We start from the raw sequence: 14,698 nt of genomic DNA, 5'->3' as shown, positions 1-14,698 counted from the left end.
ATGGATGGATGGATGGATGGATGGATGGATGGATGGATGGGTGGGTGGGTGGGTGGGTGGGTGAAGGGAGGGAGGGAGGGATGAGTGGATGGATGGATGGGTGGGTGAATGGGTGAAGGGAAGGAGGGAGGGATGAGTGGATGGGTAGGTGGAAGGATGGGTGGGTGGATGGATGGATGGATGGATGGATGGATGGATGGATGGATGGATGGATGGATGGGTGGGTGGATGGATGGATGGATGGATAGGTGAGGGGAGGGAGGGAGGGATGAGTGGATGGAGGGAGGGAGGGAGGGAAGGATGAGTGGATGGATGGGTGGGTGGGTAGGTAGATGGGTGGATGGGTGATGGATGGATGGATGGATGGATGGATGTGTAGATGGGTGGAGGTTTGTGTACTGATACATACACTTGCCCCTAATAATTTTAGAAATAACTCCTAAATGCTGATTTAATTCTATAAATCCCCAAACAATTTAGGTCTAATGTACCTTAAAGCAGTAATCATCAGAGTTTTGAAGAACTCTTCCCTCTTTGGAATGCCTGCCAAGAAACCTCTGAGCATCTGTCACAAATTCCCTGCATATTGTAGAGGATCCTGACAAGTATACCCTCCATGTGTACATGTGTTCACTTTACAAATGAAAATCTAGACCAGTACCTTGACTTAGTACCCCTGTGAAGTCAAAATCATATGATCAGGCATACATAAATTGAATTCAACTTGAGAATAACTTAACACACATTTAAAGAAAAAACACTGCTCATGGATTGTACATGTGTTCACTGTAGCTTATGAAAAGGAGCTTCATGGCTTGGAAACCCAGAGGAGCATTGAAGGGACTTCAGGATTTCAAAACCACTGGGTTGGTGTAGTGGTTAAGTGTGCAGACTCTTATCTGGGAGAAACGGGTTTGATTCCCCTCTCCTCCACTTGCACCTGCTGGAATGGCCTCGGGTCAGCCAAAGCTCTGGCAGAGGTTGTCCTTGAAAGGGCAGCTGCTGTGAGAGTCCTTTCAGCCCCATCCACCTCACAGGGTGTCTGTTGTGGGGGAGGGAGATAAAGGAGATTGTGAGCCACTCTGAGACTCTGAGATTTGGAGTGGAGGGCAAGATATAAATCCAATATCTTCTTCATCATCATCTTCTTAATATTTGCTTATTCTAATGTCCTGCTGCACATCTATCTATCTATCTATCTATCTATCTATCTATCTATCTATCTGTCTGTCTGTCTGTCCGTCCATCATCTGTCTGTCTGTCTATCTATCTACCTATCTATCATCTAGTACTGTACATACAGCTATCACCTTATGCAGAAATTAAAATTAAAATAGAAAATGCCTTCCTTAATGTTATTTCCCTGGTATTTAATTATCACTCCTATACATTTTGTCACTGAAAGTGTGACAAGATCGTTCATGTCTGATAGTAGTCATGTCACCTGGGCTCTCGTATTAAGCAATTCCATATATTTTTAAGCAAAGAGGTGATAAAATTAGGCCTCAACTCATTGTATATAAGGTACTCTATAATCATATGCTCAGTGGTTTCTACTTTGTCATATGATCATCTACATGTTCTATTTACATGTGGTACATTATTATATCTGCCCTCCAAGACCACCAAGGGAAGCATCAAATGAAGACAAGATCTGGGATGCTTTCTGGTATGGGAACTTGCATTCTCAGTAGCCATGCTTGAATTTCTACCTAAGCAAAAAAGGTGGCTGTAAGAAGGGCTCTTTGATTTTCAATGCTTGCGTCTTCATCCCATTCATCTCCCAGGCGAAATTCCAACTGCTTTCAGTTTCCATTCAGGTGCAATTTCTCCTCTTCTCTTTCCCAGATGTTGTTCCTAAGCATCCTAAGCAATGGAAACCCCTCGCCCTCCCCGGGCTGAATAGGGACATAGAACTTTTATTTCATGAGAGATGCTAATTTTCTGTCCCCAAGCTGCTCCAAGCAAGCTGGTTATGAGATACCTTGTACATCCACATCTGTTGCAACACCCCTCCATCTTCTTACTAGGATAAAAAAAACCTCAGATCTCTCCTTCTACTCCACTGCATCTGACAAAGGGAGCTTTGACTCTTGAAAACTTATCCCTTGCAACTTTTGTTGGTCTCTGAGGTGCTACTGGACTCAAACCTAGCTGTTCTACTGCTGAGCAAGAGGGCTGCCCTCTGAAACTAAGCATCCTATGTCTGCCTTTCTTAATCGGCAAATTGGTACCAACCACCCTTGCATAATTCATAAGGATGTGGATTAAATCAGAATGATTCAATATGAGTACAGGAACTTGAAAATGTAAAGCACCTTCCAAATGCTGAGCATTACGAAACAGGTCGGTATTTAACCCAAACCCTTGGGCGGATCTCGATATTATGCATTCCGTACCTTCATTCTGGTTGGTTAATCCATAATCGGCTTTCTAAACAGTCCTTTGACTGGGCATCAGCCATCGTTGCCCATGAGATTAATGCTGTGCAAGGAAATAAACTGGGGTTTTTTGGCTGAAACGGCAGACTTGGAGTAGCTTAGCCAACAAGCTGCCCACACAAAGAGGGAAACACACAGGCACTTTGCTGATTGCTTGGCTTGCTGAGCTAGAAGGAATGGTGTCGCGTTGGCACCGTTTTCTCTCTCTTTTTTTTAAGGTAGTGTATATAGGACAAGTAAATTATGTCAATCTATAAGTCTAGAATAGCCTCAGGCAAATGTTAGAACAGAATGAATTTTTAACTGTGCAGTTGAGCTCTGCATTCACGGAAGTTTACGAAAAGCAGACTGGCAGGGTTGCCAGGGTTTGGTTTGAAACAAAATCCTTCTCCCCAAAGTGTCTTTGCAATGGAGAAAACCCCCTCCTTCCAGATGAAAAATATTCTACTAAGCTGGGCTCTTGACTAGCCGCACCGAAGGAACAGGGCAGGATAGAAATGCCAGTAAACGGAGACAACTGCATTGCAGGATCAACTCAGGAGCTTAAGCCTTTCTTGGCCTTCAAAGAAAATCTCTACTTACCCAAGCAGTGAGAAGATCTAGGGCAATGTTTTGTTTGGCTCAAGAGCCCTAGGAATTTGTGGTGTCTTTAGCTAAGCTCTTTTTATTTCCAGATGTGCAGATTTCCAGAGAACTCCATGGATAGCACCGCCCCAAGCTAAGCCTTTGCCCTCATCTCAGTTTCACCTGGCTCCAGCTAGAACAGGGGTGTCAAACTCATTTGTTATGAGGGCCACATCTGACATAAATGAGGCCTTGTCGGGCCAGGCCATGTGTGTCATAAAATGTAATGCCAGGTAGTAGAGATGTAAACTTTATAAAGGACACAAACACAATTAAAGATTTTGAGACTGAGCAAGCCTGGCAAAGCAAGCTGTTCTGCAGAAGGAAGCAAGAGAGAGGGAGAAGGAAGCAGACAACAGCCAGTTGCTTGGGGGCCTGATGGAAGCCCTCTGGGGGCCTGATTTGGCCCCTGGGTCGCATGTTTGACACCCTTGAGCTAGAAACTCCCTTTCCCCACCCCCTTTCTCTATCCATTCAAAACTGCAAAGTGAATATTATGTGAAACAAGGCTTTTGGGGGGTTTTGTAGCAGGAACTCCTTTGCATATTAGGCCACACCAGGGGCAGAATTCTAGCAGGAGCTCCTCCGCATATTTGCCACACCTCCCTGATGTAGCCAATCCTCCAAGAGCTTACAAAAAAAGAGCCTTGTAAGCTCTTGGAGGATTGGCTACATCAGGGGTGTGTGGCCTAATACGCAAAGGAGCTCCTGCTAGAATTCCACCCCTGGGCCACACACCCCTGATGTGGCCAATCCTCCTGGAGCTTACAGGGCTCTTATTACTGGGCCTATTGTAAGCTCCAGGAGGATTGGCTATATCAGGGAGGGTGTGGTCTAATATGCAAATGAGTTCCTGCTACCAAAAAAAGTGTTTTTCTTTTGTACACACACAAACCACAACCCCGTAAAGGATCTGTGATCAGACTTTAGGGCTGCCAACTCCAGATTCAGAAATCCCTAGAGATTTAGGGTAGAACTGGGGAGGCTGGGTTTTAGGGAGGGGATGGACCTTGGCAATGTATAAGGCCATGCAGCCCACCTTCCAAAGCAGCCATTTTTTCCAGGAGAAGCTGAATAAATGTTTTAAATAAATAAATAACAAACACGGGATCATTGGACGCCAGCACTTTGCATGACCTGAAGCAACTGTAATTTGGAAAAATGTGTCCCGAGAGCACACATGCCTGAAGAAGCCTCTGGGAAATGGCATGGTATTGCTAGCTATCCGTCGCAGCAACTCTGTGTGCGTGGACCACTAAGCTATTTTCACCAAACTTCAACGTCAACACATGAAAAGGAATGGAAGTTCCCTGAAATAGACTAGCTTGTCTTTGGATTTTGTGCTTCTAATTGTTTGTATCTTTTCCAAGTCTGCAAGGGAATTTTGTATAAAAACAATGTATAGGGTTTGAATTGTTACCCATTGTAATCATTTGTAATATTTTTATGCATTGTTCTTTATTAACTTGAGATTTTTGGTATTATTCACACATAAGCATATTTACAGCTGGTGTGGCTGTGAGCATTTTTGCTTTCTCTTCTTTAGTCTCACACAGCTTCCTCTTGTGTTTGGCATGATTTGAAGAAGGCAATATGAAATTTAAAGAAGGCAATTACAAACTTTGTCAGACATTCAACAGATTTAAGAATGGACATTCAACAGGATTAGGAATATATTTATGGACTCTATTTAATACAAGATACACTTACAATTGTGATTTTATGTGTTATATATTAGATGTTGTGTTATATACTTGGATTTTGTACAATGCATTGAGCACGTTTACCAATTGTACTTATGAATAAGAGTAATTTACAAATAAGAGTTGCTGACTAGTAGATTAGCTGAATGGTATGATATTTCTAAATAACATATTGGAATTGGTACTGTATTATAAGAAAAAGTTCTAGTGATAAATGTTGATTAATATAAAACTTTTTTAGTTTAAAGAGTTCAGCTAAAGTGTTATGGGCAATGTTCCCGCTAAGCTGCAAAGCCTTGTGAGCAAAAATTCTACTTTGTGAGCTGCTGGCATTAAAGTTGTGAGCTACTGCAGAAATTAGTGTGCTCTGGGGTCATCCTTCCTGAGCTAAGACAAAAATGTGCGAGCTGGAGGCTAAAAATCTGTGAGCTAGCTCATGCTAATTCAGTTTAGAGGGAACACTGGTTATGGGCACAGTTTTTGCTATCTCAGGTTCCTCTTATGAACCGGCGCTCCTAGCCACTAACGGACCTCTCTTGCAGGAATCTATCTGACCCCCTTCTAAAGCTCTCACTCATTATATATATTTATACTGTTTGTAGTAGTGGCTTTTTGTAGCAGGAACTCCTTTGCATATTAGGCCACACCCCCTGAGGTAGCCGAACCTCCTGGAGCTTACAGTAGGCCCTGTACTAAGAGCCCTGTAAACTCTTAGAGGATTGGCTACATCAGGGGGTGTGGCCTAATATGCAAAGGAGTTCCTGCTACAAAAAAGCCCTGGTTGTAGCAACTGTGAAACTGAGTTCCCTTGAACTATTTGTTGCTTGCATTATATTGCCGGTATTTGTATTGTTTTTCATTGTCTTATACCATCTCTCCTGCCTTGTTTTTAACTGGATAATCTGCCTCAAGTTTTGGTGAGAAAGGTGGGCTCTAAATGAAGCAACAGAAATTTTAAAGTCTTGTCTGACTAATTTTACCTGGTTCATTAAGAAGCCAATGAAAACTACACAACCTGGTTCTATGGCTGGTCTGACTTATACCATTTTAAGCCAAGTACACAATTTATCTGACAATGAAAAATTGATTTCTTTTTTTACTGTCGGACACAAGCCCCTTGGTCTCACACAAGGCAGCACTTTTTGCACTTGCAGCTAGAAAAGTGAGATCCAAGGCGGCTCCTAGTCATGCACCACATTGAGCTCTATAGTCCAGCACAGCTGTTATGGTTTTGAACAGACCAATGATGTACTTATGAAATTTCAGAAGTGTACAGTTCTAACCTGAAGATCTGCTTTTTAACTATATTTTTAATGTAAATTTGTATACTGTAATCTTATATTGTAATGGCCAATGGCCTCATGCAATAAAACTATTGCCTAACTACCTACTGCAGTCAAAATGTTGATATATTTTTCCCCCCAAGGGGCAAAAAAAAAAAGATTATGTCTGCTCTATTAGTCACTCCAGTGATGACTGGCAAGTTGGAAACATGTCTTTGCAATGGATGCTTTGTGTACTACATGCCTTCCTGGGAAGAAACATGCTGTCTGCTGATCAGCCCCAGACATCAGGACCGAGGCAGGGAGTCAGAAGAAGGGGGACACAGTTTGTGACAAGGGAACAACTAGAAGCCTGCATGCTACATTAAAAACACAACAGGCATCAAAAACACAACAGGCATCAAAAACACAACAGGCATCATCAAAACCATTTACAAACTTTTTTACCCTCCCCGCCCCCCACCCCAAGAGGCAAAAAGCAGCCCATGTCAAACATTTCTAAATCTTACTCATTTCTATGCAAGAATACTTGTGTTAATTTAGGAAGGGGAGAATGGAGAGTAGCGGTTTGGTGTAGCGGTTAAGTGTGCGGACTCTTATCTGGGAGAACTGGGCTTGATTCCCCACTCCTCCACTTGCAGCTGGTGAAATGGCCTTGAGTCAGCCATAACTCTTGCAGAGCTGTCCTTGAAAGAGCTCTCTCAGCCCTGCCTACCTCACAGGGTGTCTGCTGTGGGAGAGGAAGATAAAGGAGGTTGTAAGCTGCTCTGAGATTCAGAAAGAAGGGTGGGGTATAAATCCAATATCATTATCATCATCATCATCATCTTTTTCTTCTTCCAACTGAGAGCCAGTTTGGTGTAGTGGTTAAGTGTGCAGACTCTTATCTGGGAGAACCGGGTTTGATTCCCCACTCCTCCACTTGCACCTGCTGGCATGGCCTTGGGTCAGCCATCATTATCATAGGAGTTGTCCTTGAAAGGGCAGCTTCTGGGAGAGTTCTCTCAGCCCCGCCCCCTCACAGGGTGTTTGTTGTGGGGGAGGAAGATAAAGGAGATTGTGAGTCGCTCTGAGACTCTTGAGTGGAGGGCGGAATATAAATCCAATGTCGTCTTCTTCTTCTTCTTCTGTTTTTCCATGCTGGGAAACTCCCTTAGACCGAGGGTTCCCAGCAAAATACACTGGGAACTTGCCACCACCACTGAGAACATCTAGACGGACCAACTGCAGAGGCAATCTTCCACCGCAGTACTAGAGCAATATTGAAGTGACTGGGTAGGAACCCTGCAAAACACTTTATAACCTACCCAATAGCTCCTGTGTAGGTTAGTTTTGTGAGGAAGAGATTACCAGACTGTTTAGGATTGAACTGGGGTGGCCAATTCCAGCAGTACCAAATTAAACCCTGTGGAGGCCCCTAGGCAGTCAAAATCTTGGGGGGGGGGGGCTTGCAAATTATCTCAGAGTTGGAGCACCCGCCCCACCTCCCGTGGCCCCTGCTGCAGCCTGCAGGCATCTTCTCAAAAGCTCCTTTGACAAAGCTGCAGGGGAGAGGCAGAGAGAGGCAAACTTGGCAATGAAACCAGCAGCAGCCGCACCAGGCAAGTCGGGCAATTGCTGGCTGTGTGTGCAGGCTGGGAGGGCTGCAAGCAGGAGGGAAACTGGGAGGGAAGCCAGCTCAGGGCCCCCAAAAGCATGGGAGCCCATAGGACAGTGCCTACTCGGCCTAAATGTTAATCCAGCCCTGAATTCCAGGTTCAGAAATGCCTGGAGATGTGGGGCAAAGAATGTGGAAGGTGAGATTTGGGGAGGGACTTCAGTGATGCCATAGAGTCCACCCTCCAATGCAGCCATTTTCCTTAGGGGAACTGATCCCTACAGTCTGGAGGTCAGTTGCGATTCTGAGAGCTCTTCAGGACCCACCTGGAGGTTGGCAACCTTAGACTAAACTCTGAGTAGTATGCAGTTTTTATACATTAAGGCAATGCTAACTTCCCAGTCAACAGGAATTCCTGTCACTCATTATGGCGCTGGATTTTGCATACTTTTAAAGACTGAAAACGAGACATACAATATATTGCAGATAATGAAGGCAAGCTCGGGTTTGCCTCTGAGTGCATGTTCAACACGGAAGTGTATGCAATCAGGCCTCTGGGTTTGCCAAGCCTTTGCATGTCCAGTTTCCCCAAACTGCTGTGTGAATCGCTGTGTTTGCATGTGTGGATCTCCTGAGCTCTCAGTTTTAAAAACCCTTAAAAGGAAGCAAGAAATAGGGTTGCCAAACATCAGCTGGTGGCTGGAAATCTCCTGGGATTACAACTGATCTCCAAGTTTCACCCCCCCCCCCCTCAATCTCCAGGTATTTTCCAACCTGGAGTTGGCAGCCCTAAAATAAATTTATTTATTTATTGGATTTATATCCCGCTCTCCCCGCTGAAGCAGGCTCAGGGTGGCTCACAATAAAACATTTAAACAATTCATCAGTTCTTGAATTTGACAGTTAAAACAATAAACAATTTAAAACAATTTTGGTGCTAGTGTCATTAATTTTCAGTGTCTTTCAGCCCTCTTGGGTATGCTCTTAGGCGAGCCGAAATAATGTTGCCTTACGGGCCTTGCGAAACTGGGCAAGGTCCCGCGAGGCTCTTACTTCTTCCGGGAGTTGGTTCCACCCATAGGGGGCCACAATAGAGAAGGCTCTCTCTCTGGTAGACTTCAATCTTGCCTCCCTCGGCCCGGGATCAATAATAAATTCTGTGTCCCAGATCTAAGTTCCCTCTGGGGAATATGTGGGGAGAGATGGTCCCTCAGGTAGACAGGTCCTCGGCCATATAGGGCTTTAAAGGTATTGCAACATAAGTAACAATAAAAACAATGGTGTAAAACTGACCCAAAATCTGGCATAATAACTACACTGTTCAGTCTACACTATAAAAACTTCCCAGCAGCAAATCTGTGAAGCAGAATTGCGATAAAAATCAAAACCAGACTAAAACTTTTCATTAACAGATGCCTGCTAAAACAGAAATGTTTTCACCTAACTTTTAAACCACCTCAAATTTAGTCCAATATGCACAGGAGATTCCAGATGTTGGGGCAACCATGGAAAAGGCCTTGTTTCCGGGTGCTCCCCAGCTCACCTCAGAAGGCTGGAGGCACACAAAGGAGAACCTGTGAAAAGGATCTTAGCTGTTGCATATATGAATATATAAGCTGATGCTTCTGAGGATATTAGGATTTTAAAGGTCAAAAACATCCATTTAAATTATAGGCTCATTATCTCAGTACGATATATATAATTTGCTAATTAAAACCATTATAATTAAAACCATCAGAATTACAATTAAAACTAACGTTTACAGTGCTATATTCTAGATGTTCTTCTCAGTAGTTTATGATGACTGGATATACTAGACTAAATCCACATTAAGCGAAGGCCATTTGGAAAAGGGTAGTCTTGCAGACCCTATGGAATTGATCAAGACTCCGCAGGGCCCGCACTTCATCCGGTAGTTGGTTCCACCAGTGTGGAGCTGCAATCGAAAAAGGTAGATATAGATCTAACAGAACCTCCAAGTTGCAAGCTTGTTTCCATCTACCTCCCTGACCAGCTGTCATTCATCACAGCACCATAGTATCCTGTGGATGGAGTTTAGCTGTATTGGCCTCCAACCAGCTTCTTCCCAGCTGTTCAGAACAACATGTCTCACCAGACGATGATGAAAAGGAGAAACAGAATTATGTGTCAGCAGCAGCATCCAGATTACATTTTGCTCCAGATTTCTGGACAACCCGGGTTTGCAAACATGTGTTTGCATTCAAGTTTCACATTGATAAAAGCGCACTTAAAATATCTTCAGTCAACACCTCCGAGAAACATGCAATCTGTGAAGTGGTCCTGAACATTTTGTGAGCAAGGCTGGGAGAGGGGGAGGCAGGGTGAATAGTTCATCCTGGTAGGACATGACATTCAAATGGGTATTGAACCGATTCACAAGATACACCATCCACTTTATAAAACACCCACTCTGGGCTTATCTTGGTCCCAATATAGCTGTGTGAAAATGCCTTGGAATAAGTGTTCTGATGGGAAGTTTTGGACGAGTATGAAATTAATGTTCAGCGCTATGTGTTGTTAACTAAATCTGTTCCAGGGAAGAGACTAAGAAGGGGGAAAAAATCCAGCCTTTGCCTTGTCTTTTTGAGCCAACCCTCCTACTCGTTGACATAGTCAATTAACAACTTGTCAGCAATTGCATAAATAAAATCCATTTATCTTGGAAGTGTTGTTCGCTTATCTCATTTTATTTTGGAAAAGTTTCAACTTCCCTTTTTTTGTGTGTGTTTAAAAGCACCAGATGCTTTGAATTGACCTTTTTTTTTCTTTATAGAGTTTTATTGAAGATCTTCACACAACTGATTAAGCTGTCATATATAATCAAAAGAAACTGCCTACATTAAATATACTATATATTTTAAAAACATTATATATTTTATTTTAATTATATAATGTATATTATATATAAAATACATTATATATTTTAAATAATATTTAAAGTAAATTATTACAGCTCCTTTAAAATATCTAAATAACTTATTTCTCTTTACTTAGTTATTTTTATTTATTTTTTTATTCTATTTTTAGCTCACTCTTGCCATAGGACAGGCTCAGGGTGGGTTACATTATAAAAACAATCAACAGTAAAAACAATAAAAGACCAATTTAAAATATATGAAGAGTACTGAGTGTTAACTATTCTATTCTTCAAAATCGTCATATTATATATGGTCTTATATTTAACCTATGCTCTTTTTTCCCTTACTTTTCGAAATGATTATTAACTATACTTTTAAACTAATGTTAGTTTCCCAAGTTCTTGAAATCTTGAAGTTTCCTTGTTTTAATCTAATAATTCCGTTGATTAACAGATAAGATATACATCAGAAACTTAGAAAACTGAGGTCTAGGGAAATCCAGAACTATTATTTATTTATTTATTTTTCATATTTATATCTCGCCCTCCTTGCCGAAGCAGGCTCAGGGCGGCTAACAACCTTGAATATCCACAATAAAACAATAAAACCATAAAGCAGTAAAAACGGTTACAATAAGATCAGTTAAATTAACAATTGCACTTTAAAATATTAAAAAAATTTAAAACAGTTTTGGTGCTAGGTTCCATACCATGATGTTAAGCAACTCTGTATTTTAGTTGAAGGCCATTCGAAATAGTGTTGTTTTGCAAGCCTTGTGGAATTGGGCAAGATCCCGCAAGGCTCTAACATCATCTGGGAGTTGGTTCCACCAGTGGGGGGCCGCAATAGAGAAGGCTCGTTCTCTGGTAGCCTTCAATCTCGCCTCCCTTGACCTGGGGATTTCTAATAGGCTTTGTGATCCAGATCTCAGTTCCCTCTGGGGAATATGTGGGGAGAGACGGTCCCTAAGGTAGACAGGTCCTCGGCCATATAGGGCTTTAAAGGTAATAACCAGCACCTTGTAGCAAATCCAGAACACTATTGGAAGCCAATGCAGTCTCCGCAGACCCGGCTGCACATGATCCCGAATAGAGAGACCCAGTAACAGCCTGGCTGCAGCATTCTGCACCAGCTGCAGCTTCCGGATCCAAGACATGGGCAGCCCCATGTAGAGGGCATTACAGTAGTCTAGTCCCGAGGTAACCGTAGCATGAATCACTGTTCCTAAGTCACTGTGCTCTAGGAAGGGTGCCAGCTGTTGTGCCCGCCTAAGATGGAAAAAGGCGGATCTCGCAGTGGCTGCTATCTGGGCCTCCATAGCCAATGTGGGCTCCAGTAGCACCCCCAAGCTCTTTTTAGACGCTGATATCAGTGATGCCCCATCAAAGTCTGGTAGAGGGATTTCCCTTCCCAGGCCACTGCGACTCAGACAATTAAGCGGATGCCTCTGGGACGATCGTCCCCCGATCGCCACCCTTTGTCCCTGATCACAGAGAAAGGAGGAAAGCCATTGTAACCCCTGAATCCCCACATCAGCGAGGCAGTGGACCAGCAACTGATGTTCAACCATGTCAAACGCCACCGACAGGTCCAACAGCAACAGTACTGCTGGCCCGCCTCGATCCAGTTGTCGCTGGAGATCATCTACTAAGGCGACCAGCACCATCTCCGTCCCATGGCCCGGGCGAAAGCCAGACTGGTGTGGGTCTAGGCAGGGGTGGAATTCTAGCAGGAGCTCCTTTGCATATTAGGCCACACACCCCTAATGTAGCCAATCCTCCAAGAGCTTACAAAAACGAGCCTTATAAGCTATTGGAGGATTGGCTACATCAGGGGTGTGTGGCCTAATATGCAAAGAAGCTCTTGCTAGAAATCCACCCCTGGGTCTAGGGAAGAAACATCTACCCCACCCACAGACCTACAATATGGGAGCACATACCTGTCTGCAGCACACACCTCCTGGCTTTTTAAGCTATATTCAGTCTGCTCAGGGATCACCTAGGAATGCGTTTAATGTCCGCTCAAAAACAACAAAGTTATGAATGAAGAGGAGAAAGGTGCCCTAAGAAACTCTGTATACTGGAAGTGAGATTCGCAATCATTCCTATTACTATATTACTGGAAGGACAGAGAAGCGTTCTTTCCAGAGGGAGGAAAGCCTCTGTCCCCTTTCATTCCCTCTGAGCCCACCTATGGCTTTCCTACTTCTCCAGCTCTTTTCCTATATCCTGGACTTCCTTATTGACCTCCCTGCTCTCCCTCCCCATGTCTCTGGGCAGTGCTGGATTAAACTCTGTGGAGGCCCCGAGGCAGTCGAAATCTTGGAGGCACCCTTCCAAATAATCTCAGAGCTGGAGTGCCCACCCCACTGCCCATGGCCCTCTCTGCAGCCTGCAGGCACCTTCTCAAAAGACCCTTTTACTAAGTTGCAGGGGAGAGGCAGAAAGAGGCAAACTTGGTGACAACACCAGCAGCAGCTGCACCAGGCAAATTGGGCAAAGAGCAGCTCAGTTGCTGGCTGCGCATGCAGGCTGGGAGGGCTGCAAGTAGGGGGAAACCTGGGGGGGAGCCAGGCTAGGGCCCCTAAAGGCGTGGGGGCCCATAGGCCAGTGCCTACTTAGCCTAATTGTTAATCCGACTCTGATTCTGGGCATAGCAAGGGAAGGAAGGCAGTAGCCTTTTTTCCTAGCAAAAGCCTTTGTATTAAAGTCTTTCTTTCAGGGGTTAAAATTACTATTATGCATACACACTACCGGCGCTTTTTTGTAGCAGGAACTCCTTTGCACACACACCCCAATGTAGCCAATCCTCCTGGAGCTTACAGTAGGCCCTGTACTAAAAGCCCTGTAAGCTCCAGGAGGATTGGCTACATCAGAGGGGTGTGGCCTAATATGCAAAGGAGTTCCTGCTACAAAAAAAGCCCTGCACACTACACAAAATTATAGAACAGGATATCACTAAGTGCTTAAGTATTTTAAGATTCCAGCTCAGTACTGGAAGTTTCTTCCCTTTCTTCGCCCCCATATTGGGCATTTGAATTATTTAATGAGGAGTAGATTCTTCTGTTATCGCACCCTCCTTTACTATTACTGCATATTTTCTTGACTTTTAAAAAAAAGGTTCTGTAACAAAGTTCTGGTGATCCCTGTATCAAATTAAAACTTGGTGGCAGATCCACACTGGCCCATAAGGAGAAACCATCATATGAACATATGAAGCTGCCTTATACTGAATCAGACCCTCAGTCCATCAAAGTCAGTATTGTCAACTCAAACTGGCAGCAGATCTCCAGGGTCTCAAGCTGAGGTTTTTCACACCTATTTGCCTGGACCCTTTTTAGTTGGAGATGCCCGGGATTGAACCTGAGGCCTTCTGCTTACAAAGCAGATGCTCTACCACTGAGCCACCGTCCCTCCCATCACACAAGCCTATGTGAATATGCACAGAATTCTGTCCTTTTCTCATTTTCCTTCCTGGGGATGTGGATGAGATGAAGACCCTGCATACAGTTCCAGAGCTTGCTGTTTTTTCTTGCCATTAATTCAGAAACTTATACAATCTTTACCTCCTCTTGCACAACATTAAGTATTTTTTAGCAATCTCAGTTCCCCATTCTGAGGTCACTGGGCAAGGGAATGTGTGAAGAATGGAACTGGTGTTTGTGTGTGTGTGTGTGTGAAGTAGAGAAAGGTAAATGTTATCTCCATGAAGTTACTGAGCAGGAGGAAGAGTCATTGATGTAACACCATTCCCAGAAGCCTGCTTCGTCCTTATAAAATTGCATGTATAGGGCTGGACTAAGGAAGAACACAAATCTTTATACTTATGCATTTTGAAGCTATTGTTGGGAAATATATAAAGATCTGATTTGACCACTGGTTAAAGCTAGGAACAAATCACGGGCTTACCATTGCTCAACCCTAGAGCCAGTTTGGTGTAGCGGTTAAGTGCGCGGACTCCTATCTGGGAGAACCGGGTTTGATTCCCCACTCCTCCACTTGCAGTTGCTGGAATGGCCTTGGGTCAGCCATAGCTATCGCAGGAGTTGTCCTTGGAAGGGCAGCTGCTGTAAGAGCTCTCTGAGCCCCACCCACCTCACAGGGTGTCTGTTGTGGAGGGGGGGGGAGGTAGAGGAGATTGTGACCCCTCTGAGACTCTGAGATTCAGAGTA

At 43.8% G+C, this 14,698-nt stretch overlaps 1 non-coding gene across 1 annotated transcript; it reads right to left on the bottom strand.

Moving 5' to 3' along the window:
- Positions 1-13,868: 13,868 nt before the first annotated feature.
- TRNAT-UGU (transfer RNA threonine (anticodon UGU)) lies at positions 13,869-13,935 on the bottom strand. Its single transcript has one exon. It is a non-coding gene; the product is annotated as a tRNA-Thr (tRNA).
- Between the last annotated feature and the right edge of the window lie 763 nt (positions 13,936-14,698).

Source organism: Heteronotia binoei, chromosome 9, assembly GCF_032191835.1.
Source record: "Heteronotia binoei isolate CCM8104 ecotype False Entrance Well chromosome 9, APGP_CSIRO_Hbin_v1, whole genome shotgun sequence".
Lineage (NCBI taxonomy): Eukaryota > Metazoa > Chordata > Lepidosauria > Squamata > Gekkonidae > Heteronotia > Heteronotia binoei.
Note: the sequence above shows the minus strand (reverse complement) of the source record. Positions and strands in the feature narration are given on the sequence as shown.